Source organism: Doryrhamphus excisus, unplaced genomic scaffold, assembly GCF_037039965.1.
Source record: "Doryrhamphus excisus strain RoL-2023G ecotype Guam unplaced genomic scaffold, RoL_Dexc_Guam_v1.1 HiC_scaffold_24, whole genome shotgun sequence".
Taxonomy (NCBI): domain Eukaryota; kingdom Metazoa; phylum Chordata; class Actinopteri; order Syngnathiformes; family Syngnathidae; genus Doryrhamphus; species Doryrhamphus excisus.
The window spans coordinates 5,102,501-5,115,668 of record NW_027621862.1 but is presented as its reverse complement, the minus strand read 5'-3'; the positions used below and the strand labels follow the sequence as shown (position 1 = coordinate 5,115,668).

The 13,168-nt window shown below is 41.2% G+C and overlaps 1 protein-coding gene across 3 annotated transcripts in view; it reads right to left on the bottom strand.

Annotated features, from left to right (window-relative positions):
- The window catches only part of ankfn1b (ankyrin repeat and fibronectin type III domain containing 1b), a 133,687-nt gene that overhangs the window by 52,225 nt on the left and 68,294 nt on the right, over window positions 1–13,168 (bottom strand). Inside the window, exon 1 of one of the 3 annotated variants that reach the window (XM_058060992.2) lies at window positions 590–1,678. The exons of the other annotated variants lie outside the window; for them this stretch is intronic. The gene's annotated coding sequence lies outside the window, so the exon portion shown is untranslated. Of the gene's footprint in view, window positions 1–589; window positions 1,679–13,168 lie in introns of those variants that run through there. 3 annotated transcript variants of the gene reach the window in all.

Here is a 13,168-nt window from a genome sequence, read left to right as displayed (position 1 = left end):
AACTATAAAAGGACCTATGAAATATGTTGCATTAATAAAACAAGAGCATTTTAGCTTTATTCTTTTCAACACAGGAAGTGAGCAAACTATTTGTAATTGCCGAGACATGGATATGAATGAAAATAAGCTTCCTACTCATTTGTTTGTGTAATGATGTGATGGAACATCATTAAGCATGTCAGAAACAAATTAAATCATAATCAAAACAAAAATAACAAGGTCTGAATTCCTGTCATCTGCATCTCATAAACTGGGAAAGTGGGAATTAATTCACAAGAAAAGATCAAAATACAGTTAACATGTATTATTTCACTTATCTGCATGACAAAATCATCACTTAAATGCTAATTAGCAGGCCATGTTAATGTGAATTCCGTTATTGGCAATCTTAGGTCGCTTATGCGCGCACACACACCGCTGGGAAATTATATTGACAGCATAGTGCGTTTCTGCCAAACACAAACGTATGATCTGCTTATGCACATGCTAACCACCCCCCACCCCCCGCCCGCCCCCGCCCGCCCCGAGGTGAAACAGAAATTCCTTAGGCAGTAATCAAAACAATGCAATCACTGAAATGCAGACATACCTGTTGAGTCCAACACAGTCCCGGTAGGGGTGATACTCCACTCTCTTCCTTAACCCCCACTTACCCCCCCCAAAAAACAAAGTCCCAGTGACGTTCAGGCTGTAATTGCCGTTCACCTGCTCAACTTCACTTCTTTCACCCCCGGTAAGCCTTCCTCGCCTTGTTGCATTTCCTCTCAACGGCGGCGGTCACACGAAGGTTTGCAAAGCCTTCCTAGATGACGGCGGCTGCGACCACCACTGACTTGTTGTACTTTAATTGTGGTTGCTAGGCGATAAGCTTCTACCAATTCCGCACAGTGTGAAGGGGGGGTGGGGGGTAGGGGGTGGAATGAGTGAGAGGAACGGAGTGAGGGAAAAGGTGGTGGTGGGTGGGGGGGTGGGTACAAGGAAATGCTCATTATAGACACACTAGCCTGAAGAAAATGACGGAGGGTGGCAGTGACGGCGGGGATGCAGGAGTTGTGAAGATCTGAGGATGCAGGCTACCAGATCTCATTTTTAACTTGCCGGATTAGCCGCTGTAATGTTGGTGTACGACCTGAAAGATATGCTACATCGTGTCTTTACTAATTAATGATACATTATTGGAAAGCCTGTGTATTTTCCTTTTAAAAGGTCACATGGTTTCCATGATGTTGTGAACAAAAAACCTCCTCCTCTGGACGTGATACATGATCATGTTCCCAGGAGGGATTATTATTTAATATGGTAATGGTTTTATTTCATTTGAACATGCATCAGATTACAATTGAATGCATCCCATAATCAGTTCACAGTTCCACATGTCCAAAAGGAGTAGGAAGAAGCAAAGCTTATTAAATCCTACCCCTCCATCTGGTACTTTTACAATCAGTAACTGTTACATTTGTTCACTTCCTGCTTTCCTAATCTAGTTTAAGTTTTTATTTTATTTATTAAAAAAAATTCTTATTATTTTAATTAATTAATTAGTCAAAATCATTATTTATATGTATTGAATAATTAATAAAAATATTTATTACGTTTGTCACGTACCGAAATAATAATAATAACAAGAATAATAATAATAATAATTAGTGCGCAGACCTCACAGCTAGGAGGACCAGGGTTTGATTCCACCCTCGGCCATCTCTGTGTGGAGTTTGCCCGTGCATGCGTGGGTTTTCTCCGGGTACTCCGGTTTCCTCCCACATTCCAAAAACATGCTAGGTTAATTGGCCACTCCAAATTGTCCATAGGTATGAATGTGAGTGTGAATGGTTGTTTGTCTATATGTGCCCTGTGATTGGCTGGCCACCAGTCCAGGGTGTACCCCGCCTCTCGCCCAAAGACAGCTGGGATAGGCTCCAGCCCCACCCCACCCACGACCCTCGTGAGGATAAGCGGTAGAAAATGAATGAATGAATAATAATAATAGTTTTAAAGTAGAAGAATATTGATCCTTTAATGACCAATTCTTGTTTCTTTGTTGCCACTGATCCACCATAGAACATCCAGACCGCAACAATCTGTTTGGAATTGTAACGGATGATTTGCAACCTTTTACATCAACCATTTGTTTTTATTTATTATCACCCAGCTCATTAAACAGAAGTCATTTTGACAACATCGTGCTTTCTTCCGTATTTAATGAAGCCCAGTTAAGACAGTCAGCAGTAAACAAACAATTAGCTAATTATCTTTTGTGCTCCCATGCAAGCGTTCGGTTGTGCTGACTATGGATGGCCTTTGATGGATTTTGAGTATGGTGTGGCTCGTTATCATGTAACATTTCATTCAGTAGAAAAGTACCGTTGTGTGTATGTTTTATAAACAAAAAAGACAAGCCCTTTCTATTGAGTTTGTTCAGAAAGCTTTCGAGTTCTTCCAAAATCTGCACCTATGTGCACCCTACTGTACATCCTTGGATTTTGTTTTAATTTATTCCACCCACGCCCTGCCTCTGGGCACGCACACTCCACTGTCACACTCTTAAACACTCACAAGGACTTCTGGACGACTGCCGAACCCCTCTTCATAATTCTGTCAGTATAGAAGTTGATAATAAATGAATAAACCCTTTGGAGAGTTACTTGAAAAAGTGGTTAGGAACAACTGGCAGCTATTGGCTGGAGACTCCTGACTACTCACCGTGTATGAACTCAGAGTGCTAACGTAGGTCCGCAGTTACTGCTTGCAGACAGTCTTGGCACAACATCGGTGTTAATGTGGTCATTTTTTGTGTGACTACCTGTATTTGAATAAAAATCTTCAAAAAGACTAATAGCAACCCCAAACAACGGTAAGTCTGTAATTCGCATGTATGCAGGTTAGACGCCCTCCCTGTATGCACACTATATAATGCTACACAGACATCCGCTTCCTTACATAAAATAGCCACAATTAGGACACTGATAAATTAAATTGTTACTTATACCTTGCACTCTTCAACATGACCAAGCAACGCTGGAAAGGCATCGGGCTTCATATAGTCCAATATTTTTCTCTTGCTGCAACTCCTTTTTATTATTATTATTTTCACCCAAGGTTATCTTACCAACCCGTGTCCAGTGCATAGGCACTAAAAAGGGTACTACGATATGTGGTCTCTAAAATGTTGTGGAGTTTCGATTGAAATATTCCATCAAGGTTATTGCAAAAACAAAGTCTGTGGATGTACCAGAAGACGCCTTCCATACACTCATGCTTTAAATACATCAAAACATGGAATTACATGTTTGACAGATTCCAGGTCTTTGTATAAAAAGCTCACTCGCTCAGGCTTTTAGGCCTGTCAAGCGTCAATATAAATCAATTAGGCATCAAATGCACATGATGCTTAGTGACCTTTACGTTCGCCTGTGTGTTTCTATATATGTACAGTGTGAGTAACAGTAGGCAAGTCTTGGCTTGATGAATCACATTGCCGGATGGTGGGCACACACAAATACTGAGCCACCTTATTGTCCGGCGACTCAGCTCTGGGGGATCGTTAGTCATAGCTAATGGAAATGTCAAACATGCTGCCATTGCTCTGCCAAAAAAAGACATGTTCTTTTCATGTTTTCATGTTCTAACCATTTCATGTTCCATTCGTGTTCTAATCCACTACGGAATGGCTTGAGTAAGACCCTCAAACAATGCACAACGATGAGAGAATTCAAGAAACAATACAAGCAGTTGATGTTTGCTAAATACAAGGATGAAGAGTCTTGAACCAGTCATGATGTGCTATATATATATCACTATATTGACACTTACTATGGTACCCATTATGTCATTGGATGCTCATATCACCTCGTACTTTGGTACGGGACAAAAAATAAATAAATAAAACAAAAACCTAAACTATATTGGGAAAACAGGAAGTGAACAAATGTAACAGTTACTGATTGTAAAAGTACCAGATGGAGGGGTAGGATTTAATAAGCTTTGCTTCTTCCTACTCCTTTTGGACATGTGGAACTGTGAACTGATTATGTGATGCATTCAATTGTAATCGGATGCATGTTCAAATGAAATAAAACCATTACCATTTCTTGACACAAACTTTTCTTAATGAACGTCATGGTTTTATCAAGCAACACGCACTGCTCACATACGCAGCAGGTTGTCTAAGCAACTGCCAGTCAGGAGGCGTTTTTATTACCATCTCACACACCTGATGCAGACTACATGCAAATGAACCCTTAGCGACATCCTTGAAGGACTCCCAGTGGGCTCCTGGTGGCCTTTCCTTGCAAAAGGCTCGACAACAGGCTGCACGACACGCCATCGAGCTTCCATAACAACAACATATTCATGCTACTAATCTTAATAAGAAAGAAGGAGCACCAAGATGCCTGTTTATATTGGAATATCTTCTCAAGGGACAACACTGCAGATATTAAATCTGGATATACTTTAGAGTAGTCAGTATACAGCTTGTATACTTTACAATCCACTAAACATGAATAAACACACAACCGTTACAGTTGTGTCTTGCCAGGTCACTAACATAATGTATCAACTTTGTTTGTAATTATGTAAACATTGATTTTTTTTTAAAGTAAATTTGCAAAAATGATATTAATAGTTCATGGCAGCAACCATGCCAAAGCATCATTTCCGGGCAGTGACATTATCGGAGTAACACCTCTTAGCTAAAGCAGAGTAAGGACGTGCTTTTTCAGGTAGCTCGTCGACTTTGTTCTGTACATTTTTCATGCCAAAACATTGCGTTGCTGCTGGATGTTCACAGTATCCGATTCATACTGGAAGTTTCTCTTCCAAAAGACAAAGGCTTAAGACTACAGCAAGAACAGACAAGTTCTTCACCTCCAGTTCATTTCACATGTGGCACATTTGGCTTGAATGAAAAATAATGCTAATGGTTTTATTTCATTTGAACATGCATCAGATTACAATTGAGTGCATCCCATAATCAGTTCACAGTTCCACATGTCCAAAAGGAGTAGGAAGAAGCAAAGCTTATTAAATCCTACCCCTCCATCTGGTACTTTTACAATCAGTAACTGTTACATTTGTTCACTTCCTGCTTTCCTAATATAGCAGGAAGTAAGAACGCATTTTGAAAAGGAGGCTATTCCTGATGTGGTAGAAGAACAACAGAGTCGCCAGAGAAGAGAGTAAGTCATGTCTACATTGCGACAAATCTGTAAAGCCTAGGTTCACAAAAGGTGGAACACAGTTGTCATAGGGGTTATGTGGATAAAATAAAAGAAATATTTGTGACTAACACATAAAAATTAACAGTGTGCCTGAATGCCTCACGGCGCGTAGAGACTGGAGCATCATTTGAAGTTTTTGCAAAGCGCTGTGATTTCATGTCCATCCGACGTATGGGGACAAACTTTGGAGTTTAGTAACAGCGCCACCATGTGGTGTATTTGGCAGAAAATAATAGCACAGGCAACACATTGGGGATGCATATTTTGACAAAGTATCACTTGCTAGCTTCAAGTCAACAGGTTTCATGTTCAAATATAATTAGCCTTAACCGCTACGGGAACGTTCATTAGTATAAAGCATCATAGATTTGGATGTTTTCAAGAGACACTCTGATTGACTACTAAATTAATATTAATTGGCACTTTAAGGACGTTAAAAGAGTCCTGCACTCTCATTTTGTTATAATTTTTCATTACCAGCTTTGTTTAGTCTGAGGGCATCATTTAATAACCTCATAGCAAGCATGGCATATTTGGTTTGGAAGGATGATAAACAAGAGGTAGAGGGTTGCAGGTTAAAAATATAATAAACTAAGGTCATATTACTCCGACAATTGTGATAAAGGGAAGCCATATTGAGACCTGAGCATCGTCATGCTCAGGTTTTGACTGGCAAAAAGCAAAATGGTATTAAGGGATGTGCAACTACAGTGCTTCCTGATGCCCGGCCCTTGAGTGCCCTTGAGCATAGCACCTAACCCCCAATGGCTCCTCGGTCCCCCCCTGCTCTATTATGTGTGCTCAGTCCTAATATTTGGGTTAAACGCAGCCCTAATGTCTCCTTTGGGATGAATAAAGTGTCTGAAAAAAAGAGTCACTACCAGGCCAAAATAGTCCAAAAATAACAACAAGGTGTTTTAAAGTTTATACAAGAGTTTCATATAAGCCAGTAGAGGTCAAATAATTTACGTTTCATGGAACACAAACTGTAATATATGCAGTAAATGTACAAGGCAAACAAACGTAAAGGGAACAGTGCATTCTTTCTTTCTTTTTCAGGGAGACATTTTCCACGATGGGCATAAATAGTAGCAACGCTAAAAACACTACAAGGCTTCTGATGCGTGAAATGAGCGGAAGACAAGTAATGACGAGAAGGCGGACAGGACACAGTACTACTGTGCATCAATATGTCCCCCTAAGGTATTTCATTAAACCAACAAGAACCAAAAGAAGTCAAGCTAATGAAGCTACAGTACGTGGAGGGACTGTCGTGTTATCGCCCAAGTGGCAAAAAGGAAACAAGAAGAAATGTTGTTCAAACTGAAAAAAAGGCTTCTATTCTTTCATGCTTAATGCTTCTTCACTTTCATGTGCATTTGTACCAAAATGTAACATGCTTTTATTGTAGTGGGCAGGTTTCATGTAAATCCAATCACCAATCAATCAACAAATGTTTCTTTTTTCTATCATGCCACGCCCTTCCCATCCATTGCTGGAGGTTATTATGTCAACAAAAGCCGTTTTTACAGTCATCACACATTGCAAATACATTTTCGCAGCTTCACGCTATCATAGTTTTTCAAAGATATATTAATAAAACAAGCTGTTTGGTGGCTAAATATTGAGCAAATTTGACATATTTAAGCATAAAAATGGCTAAAAGATATTACAATTATAAAGCATTCAGAAGACGGATTCAAAGATGTGTTATGTAGTATTCTGCACTGGTCACTAGGTGTCAGTAATGCTGCCAACATGTACAAATTTACAGTACTCGCTGGCCAAACAATATTGTTGGTCATGCTGTGGAATAAAAAAGTACATTCAAATTCAAATACTTTGTTTGCATTGTATTTACTGCTTTGGAAAGCTATTTTAAGAACCATATTTAATTCCGGCTGCACGGTGGTGAGTGGTTAGCGCGCAGACCACACAGCTAGGAGACCCGAGTTCAATCTCACCCTCAGTCATCTCTGTGTGGAGTTTGCATGTTCTCCCCGTTTTCTCCGGGTACTCCGGTTTCCTCCCACATTCCAAAAACATGCTAGGTTAATTGGCCACTCCAAATTGTCCATAGGTATGAATGTGAGTGTGAATGGTTGTTTGTCTATATGTGCCCTGTGATTGGCTGGCCACCAGTCCAGGGTGTACCCCGCCTCTCGCACTAAGACAGCTGGGATAGGCTCCAGCACCACCCCTGCGACCCTCATGAGGGTAAGCGGTAGAAAATGAATGAATGATTGAATGAATATTTAATTCCAGTTTGTAACAAAAGCTTAGTTATTCTTTAAAAAAAATAACAAAAAAAAGATCGGTGCCAGATTGGATCGGCAAGATTACAAAAATATATGAGTGTAAAGGTGACTATAGGGGTGTTGGTTCACGTCTAGAGGGCTTTTAATAACGTTAAAAACGTATTTAGAAGGCTGTAAATTGTTTTTTATAATGCTCTAACTCTAAAAATTTAGACTTTAACTCTGAAAATGTTAATAACTAAGGAATACCATTTTATAAAACTTTTTTAACTTACCATGATCATCTACATCTGCACTTGTCCAGTGTAGTACATGCAATATATCACATACAAAAACATAACATTAAGATGGAGATGTATGTCTTTTTTTTTTTTGAAAGCTGTCTATGAAGTAAGTGTATATGTTCATGACCAAGACAATGAGGTTTTTATTCCTGAAGTCATAAGCAAACGTTTGTGTGCCTCTTCTCTCAACAGTCTAGTAAACAAGCAAGGGAAACGATATTTCTCACGTTTTCTGTCTTGGGATTTGGTTAGAAAATCATTAAAAAGTCAATTTTACATAATAGAGGACCTTTAAGTAGATCATAGTAGTGTTGTAATGAGATGACTACATACTGTATTGTTGCTTTAATGAATCAACTGCAAGATTTGAACACCCCCCCCCCCCCCCATCTCGTCGTTTTGTGGTCTGTGTGTATTGGTGGGGGGACCAAAAGACGTCCCATAAATCAACACAGCAGAGAAAGATGGATATTTCAAGCATAAATCACCACAGCGGAGCCACCTACAATCAAACTAATGAGTTTGCAAGACGTGCTGTCATCTAAGCCATGATGTCACCAAGTCTTTCGATGTTGGTGGTGGGCCTCTATGTGTGTGTGTGTGTTTGGGGGGGGTCCTTGCATATGCTATGTATGTGCTCACAGGGGTGTCTGTATGCGGTGGCAAGCCTTTGGGCTCTGCTTGTGTAAGTGTCTGTGGCCGGCGTGTGTGTGGTGTGTGTGGGAGGCGGGATGTCTGTTTATGTGGGTTCGTGTGGACTGGGGTGGCCACTGTGTGTGTGTGTGTGTGTGTGTGTGTGTGTTTGCCAGTCACTATACACTTTCAGCATGTCTCTCTGCATTTATGAACATGCTACACTGGTCTATTCACACCGGCACGTAAACACACATGCAGGCTGGACTTACTGCCATGGTATAAAACACACACACACACACACACACACACACACACATTACACTTGTGGTCAGTGTTGGCTTACAATAGGTGTGGGATTCCGTCCGAGAAAACGAAACAAGGCAAGTGGTTAACACGAGTCTGCCACGTTTCCACACAATAGCAGTGGTTGACATAAATAACGTGGGGGGACTTTGTGAAACGGGACACCCATGAACTTGTCCTCCGTAGATAATTACCCATTACATCTTGGAAGAGCGACAGATGGAGAGATAACTCAATGCCCGACGTTAAATGCAACTTGTAATAATAAAAAAGTCAGCTTCTGGAATCCGTTAAGATGGGCTGGCGCTGCCCACCGCCATCCTTCCAAGTGCTTGGATTCACAACAAAGCGAATGACGGGAGCGCTTGAGTCGCTGCCGTTTCGGCTAAAGTGGCAGTTAGCTGTTAAAGTCTGTAGAAAAAAACAAAAACAAAACAACAACACAGAGATTCAAGCTCCCACTCCCTCCAGCGGAACGCTAATGCCAATTCAAAGACACGGACTGAAACGGAACAACACATTACTTCAGCATGGATTAAGTATGTATGCGTCCATTTCATTCATTCATTCATTTTCTACCGCTTATCCTCACAAGGGTCGCGGGGTGCTGGAGCCTATCCCAGCTGTCTTCGGGCGAGTGGCGGGGTACACCCTGGACCGGTCGCGAGCCAATCACAGGGCACATATAGACAAACAACCATTCACACTCACCTTCATACCTATGGACAATTTGGAGTGGCCAATTAACCTAGCATGTTTTTGGAATGTGGGAGGAAACCGGAGTACCCGGAGAAAACCCACACAAGCACGGGGAGAACATGCAAACTCCACACAGAGATGGCCGAGGGTGGAATTGAACCTGGGTCTCCTAGCTGTGAGGTCTGCGTGCTAACCACTCGACCGCCATGCAGCCCCGATTGCGTTTTGGTCCAAAAATTAAAATAAAACACTAAAAATTGTGGATTGATGAAATAGTCAATATGCATGTTCAGCGTTTCTAGCATTCTAGAGAGAGAGATATTTCTTTTTAGTTAATTGAACTCATTCTCGCCAACGGTACGTATCATGAGATCAGGGCTCGACAATAACGATGTACCGATGGCCCGGGGCAAGTTAAAACAAAATTGGGGCAAGTAAATCTAATCAGTGATATTCCCGTCGGGCAAGTGCACTTTGGCATGCCGTACTGCCAAGAGTTTTTTTAAAAGCGGTTCTTGTTGGGTGTTGGTAAAACACGGACTGCGTAATTCCGGTGGTAATTTGCAAAGCAATCCTTGCAATGGACCAATCAGAATCGTTTATTTAGACCGCGGTCCATAATCTACAGTCTGCGTTTTACCCACACCCGTTGTTCGCGATCAACCAGTCAGCGATGGTTTGACTACGAAAACATCCATCATGGCGTCGCTGCCAACATCGTCTAATTCTGAAGAAAACAGCAAAAAGTGATGAAAGGGTGCCTCCTAAACAAGTATTTTATTAGCGGCAGCAAATCAAATGATGGCACAGGTGAGTGAACCAGATTGCTGTGACAATTTGAAGTGGTCACAATGAAACACCAGCGATTAGATCCAATACCAAGTGCTGATTTTGCACAAGCTACAAAATCTAGCGCTTCCATTTCTCTGTGGATTTTCCTCACCTTTGCTTCACAAATTATTGTTTGACCATTGAGCTTTTTTTCTGGATTAAAAACACTTTACTAGTACACAAATGTGTCTATTCAATAATGTTTCATTGTGGTGCACAACTTATAAATATCACTGCTTACTACGACTACCATGTGTAAGGTATTATTTATTTTATTATTTTATTTATTTGAGATTTTCATGTGATGCCACAAAAAAATTACATGATATCATTATGGCTTTTCATTTCATGTCTTTTCATTTTACATGGGGCAAGTTCGGGCAAGTAGTTCTCACCTTAAGGATTCCCCATGGGCAAGTCATTTTGGTTTTTAATGTAGAGCCCTGATGAGATATGCTCGTTCAAGGTGGTTCATCAGTTCTACACCCGACTGCCATTACTGAATTCCAAGTTGAATATTTCTCGAGTTATAGCATAGGAAACCTAAATACTAAATTTGACCTTCTAAATAAGTTTTTAACACTATTACAGTCCTCTGGATATTAAATAATCAGGGAGTTATTTACAGTTATGCTCATAATAATTCTAATTAATAATACTTAAGATAAGACTAATAAGACTCTGCTGCACAGTGGTCAAGTGGCTAGCGCGCAGGCCTCACAACTAAGAGACCCGCGTTTAATCCTACCCTCAATCTCAAAAACATGCTAGGTTAATTGGCGACTCCAAATTGTCCATAGGTATGAATGTGAGTGTGAATGGTTGTTTGTCTATATGTGCCCTGTGATTGGCTGGCCACCAGTCCAGGGTGTACCCCGCCCCTGGCCTGAAGACAGCTGGGATAGGCTCCAGCACCCCCCGCTACAGTCGTGAGGATAAGCGGTAGAAAATGAATGAATGAATTATAGACTCAGACTTTTTTTTTTTTACCCGTACTTCCTGCGGTGGCTATTGTCTTATCAATATAGTACTGCTGACACCTGGTGGTCAGTGTCGAATACTACATACCACAACGCGTCTTTCATTCTATTTTCTGAATGTTTTTTTATTAGGAATGCTCCGATGGATCTGCCACCGATCGGTATCGCTCGATATCAGTGAAAAAGGTCGGTATCAAAGACTTGGCAGGGTGTGGTGAGTTTGAGGCGGGCGATGTGATCCAGGGAAGAATTTGGGGATGAGTACCGCCTCAGTACAGATTTTTGGAGCATGCAGACACTATGTAGCACTTTCGTGTGTGCGGGGCTGCGTCAGATTGCGTCAGACTCCGGATTTGATGTGCGACGAGTGAGCATTTGCGCCGCGCTTGAAATAGGTGATATCACACAGATATTGTATCTCCTCTCCAGGCGTCAGAAGGCAGCGGATGCGGCTGGAGGGACCCAGCAGAGGTGGATGAACCTGCTTTTCATTCAGGTTTTCAATGTAAAAATTTGCTATCATTGAACATAGTGACAAAGTAGAAAAGAAAAAAACGAATTAAATGTGAAAGCAGATTAAAGAAATGATTCCAATAGTATAATTACATTAAGAAGTCAGTAAAAGTGATGCTCTTCCATCGCTGCAGTGCCAATGTGAGCGGGTGAGTAAGAAGCAACGATGTAAATCGTCAGAAAAGTGTAACATTATAATATCATCATCCTGGAATAGTAAGACAGCTCATGTGGTTGCAGTTAAAGTGAGTGTGCTCGGTGACATCACCGTTCTTAATCAGTGTTTTGCTGTGATGTGTGCGAATAAAGCTAAACCTATGCACGCCGACGGCCACGGTGCTATTTATTTTCCCTCATTAGTATTAAATGGCCCATCCAAACATTAGCGTGGCCCCTGCTTTTAATCAGCACGGCACTGATCCCTCTTTGCCACCGCAAACTCTCTTAAGCTTGGTGCAGATGTCGTGATACTTCAAGACGGGGCCACCGAAACGTCGATAAGACAACATTAATGTGAGCGTGACATGACTTTCTGACAGAATATGTCGCGTTTAATACCAAAGGCTTAAGTGGTGAAAGAAAGACAAAGAGTCTCCGTTTGGATGTACTGTATTTGTGTGTTTTATGTGCATATTCTTTCAACAAGCATTCTTCCAATCTGCGTCATACTTGGCAACGTCGTTGGGAATCCAGAGAAGCGCTTGTCAAGAAAGCAGTCAGCGGCAACAGCAATTGGCCGACTGTGAAAAGGCACCGGGACTGGTAATGATGATAATGACAATAATGACGGTTTCGTCTGGCCGGGCTGCTTTTTCAACACTCTTGAATGTTTTATGACTTATCCGAGCCAAAGGGACGATCCAACTGGCGGAGCTTACGCCACGAAAATCAGTTTGTCTTCGCTCTCAAACGCATTATAATGGGAATGTCGGTCGGCTTAGTAGAGATCTGCATCTCTGGACCGAGTTATGCAAATTAGACGATGATGGGATCTACAACATGACGTCAGCAATGGAAAGCATTGCTCTGCTTAGTAGGAGTGCAGAACATTCAGATAGTGATCCTCCCATTATATTAATAATACAATTGACTGTAGAATTGACGCCCCATGAAAAAAAATGTAGTTTTAATTTTAAAACTTAAAAATGCAAACCAATTCATTGCGGTGACAACATGTCTATTCTGCAACCACAACTCATTGCAAGCAGGTGCCTGGTGCATGATTTCATTGGTAATTACAGTGCTGTACAGTTTATATTAGCTTTATCCTTCACAAAATCCCCCCAAATAAAAGTAAGTAGGTACCACCAAACAAACATGGTAGCCATGCAAACATCTGCTGCTGACTAACGCTTGAGGTTCCATTACAGTTCTGCACGTGTGTGTCCTTCCATACGTTAGAATAAGTAGGAACACCCAATCTCTCGTAGACACAACAGTAAAAC